Below are 3,029 nucleotides of genomic sequence, written 5' to 3' on the forward strand. Positions count from 1 at the left end.
AGCCGGTGGGCTTGCGGCAACCACATGTGACGCTTCGTCCACGGTGAAAGACGATCCGGTGATCCACAGCGTGAAGTTGATGTATTCCCTCAGCGAACAGAACGGATCAGCTCTAGGCACGACGAAGCGGATTTCGTCCTCTTTTGGAAGACCTAACAAAGTAGTTTCGCTTTCACAACGAAACACACAGCATCTTCACGACATGGCGGCGGTGGCAACAACAATACTACAGCAAGAATAAAAGTTATGTCTTCTTTCTTTGCGTGAACATTTGGGCGGCGTTATGCAAATCTTCCCACACAGTGACGTAGACATGTGGATAATATCTCTTTGGATTTGAGACTAGTCTTTGCAACTTTACAGATCTTCTTTATGCACCAAGAGCTTGTAACACTTCAAAGAGAAAGGAAAAATTGAAATCGCATCATATGACCCCTTTAAACCATATAACATGCTGTGTAGTGTAGTTTGTATGAGATTATGAGTCTTCAACTCAAGCTATATACAAGTATAGCTTGAGTTGAAGACTCATAATAAATCATTTAAACTTGCTTTTGTGGGTACAATAGAGCTTTTTCATTTACGATTTTTTTTTCAAGTCATATGGTGACTGTGAAACACAGTTGACTTCCCTTACAAGCTTTTATGGTGAAATTGCTCCTTTTTGTGTCAACCCATGTTTATTTTCACCATGAACAATGCATTGTCACTTTAATTCAGCGTGAACAGCCCAGCAAAAATTGATTCTGCGCTGAAAAAAATGCGCCGCTTACGTGGCTAGTGTGAAACGGGCCCTACAGCACCTCACAACTTTTTTTTCACTACTAGCCTAGAAATCATTAAATTAATAGATAAACTTGGAATTACTCCAAGCCCCTGTCACAATCATATCCTGTATTTACCTCTTTCAGTTACAATAAAGCGTTTTATCTGTCCATTCAAGACCATTACATATCCGCTAATGCCTTAAAAACACCCATATCATTACAGATTGCTCAATGTACCTACTTTCTTTAAGTCTCCTTTACAAAATGATTACAAAATCCTTCACCTATTTCCACTGCGCTCCACTGATCTCTATCACAATATGCAGGATCATCCTGTATTTCGCCCCTCTCTAGCTCAAAGAGCGGCTGCTGCGGTCCCGGTAATGCTGGGAATACGGTACAGTACACAGTGATGCAATTCTCATGACCTACAGGACAACTGTGGTCTAAATAGATCAATAATGCAGAGCATGGCCTTTGCTATTATGATCATGGGCCATTCGGCTGAGTGCGTGGCCTCTCTATAGGCTAAGCGATGTCTTATCAGGTGACACAGGCAGTGGCCTGGACTCTCATGTGAGTGTGCATGTGTGTATTTGTGTGTGTGCTCTATGCCCAGTGCCTCAGGCTTCAGTGGCATGTGCCCCATCCCCCTTGCCAGCCCTATGATGAATTGTCGTGTTTGGAGTAAGAAAATGAGAGAGAGATAGTGACTGAAGAGAGAGCAATTGAACAATAGGTGGCGAGGGAATAAGGATTCATTAAATCCCCGCTTGCCCCAGCGATCAGGCCAATCGCTGTGATGCCGGACGGTGTCTTCCTCTTTTATTGCCATCTACTATCGCACCAGTCCATCCTCTGCCTTGAGCTAACCTACTGCAGCCTTCGCACATGCAAACCCGTTGCTGTTTGGCCAGCCTCATTGATTTTATCGGCCAGCATTTCGGCATGTGTGCGTCTGTGTGTGTGTCTGGGTCATCCTGTCACAGCCAGTTTTGGCCACACCGTGTGCCCGTGAGGGTGAGAGCCGTACAGACACTTATACTCCAGAGCACCTGCTGATAGTCGACATGTAGGTTCAGCTGTCTACACCATCTATGACAACTACAAAACACTTTGTTTCTGAAACTTGCAAACCCTGTGTCTTTATGAAACTTTTGTGTCCCTTTAGTGAAATTCTGTAGTGTACTGTTGTTGTGATACAATTAAATATTTTATTCAGTGTATTTTAAAGGGATAGTTCACCCCAAAATGAAAATTCTGTCATTAATTACTCACACTCATGTCGTTGCAAACCCGTAAGACATTCGTACACAACACAACGGAACACAAATTACGATATTTTTGATGAAATCTGAGAGTTTTCTGACCCTGCATAGACAGCAACACAACTGGTAGTAAGAACATCATTAAAGGGGTCATATGATGCGATTTCAATTTTTCCTTTCTCTTTGGAGTGTTACAAGTTCTTGGTGCATAAAGAAGATCTGTAAAGTTGCAAAGACTAAAGCCTCAAATCCAAAGAGATATTCTTTATAAAAGTTAAGACTTGTCCACTCCCTCCTAAAACGCCTCGTTTAAACATGCCCCCACATGTCTACGTCACTGTGTGGGAAGATTTGCATAACACCGCCCAAATGTTCACGCAAAGAAAGAAGGCGTAACTTTTATTCTCTGTTATGAAGCTACAAGAATACTTTCTGTGTGCAAAGAAAACAAAAATAATGACTTTATTCAACAATTCTTCTGACAAATCTGTCAGTCTCCGCTGTGTGTTCATGAGAGTACCACGATGCGTGCGTGTTATGCTGCTGACGCCACTGTTCTGATTCGGTATGGTTTGGTATGTGCTATGCTTAGGCAAAAACTATACTGTCAAATAAAAATAAAGAAAAGAAGAATAATCTATCTAACAACAAGCAACAGCACAAATAAATACAATAGAGTAAAGATACAAATAAAATAAACTGTGATTTTCAGTTTTTTTAGGTAGGTCTAACATTAGTTTTTAGGTACAGAAATTGAATAAAGTAATGAAATGTAAAACAGCATTGCATATTTGACTGTATAAATTAAAGATTCATCTTTATTAAAGTTACAAAAGCTATTCAATCAAGAGCAGTGAGTGATTTCTTTGTTGTTGCTGTTTGATTAATATTAAGAAAGTGCTGTCACTTTAAGAGAATGCACTGATACAGTACGTTCAGCCGGCTATGTCTGCTATAGGATATTTACCAAGATGGGCATTTTGACAATTTTTGT

The 3,029-nt window shown here is 40.6% G+C and overlaps 1 protein-coding gene across 1 annotated transcript in view; it reads right to left on the reverse strand.

Annotated features, from left to right (window-relative positions):
• Positions 1-3,029, reverse strand: part of LOC107729558 (voltage-dependent calcium channel gamma-2 subunit-like) — a 73,066-nt gene that overhangs the window by 17,992 nt on the left and 52,045 nt on the right. The gene's annotated exons all lie outside the window — the stretch shown is intronic.

This window comes from Sinocyclocheilus rhinocerous, unplaced genomic scaffold, assembly GCF_001515625.1.
Source record: "Sinocyclocheilus rhinocerous isolate Xijiao unplaced genomic scaffold, SAMN03320098_v1.1 scaffold697, whole genome shotgun sequence".
NCBI lineage: Eukaryota > Metazoa > Chordata > Actinopteri > Cypriniformes > Cyprinidae > Sinocyclocheilus > Sinocyclocheilus rhinocerous.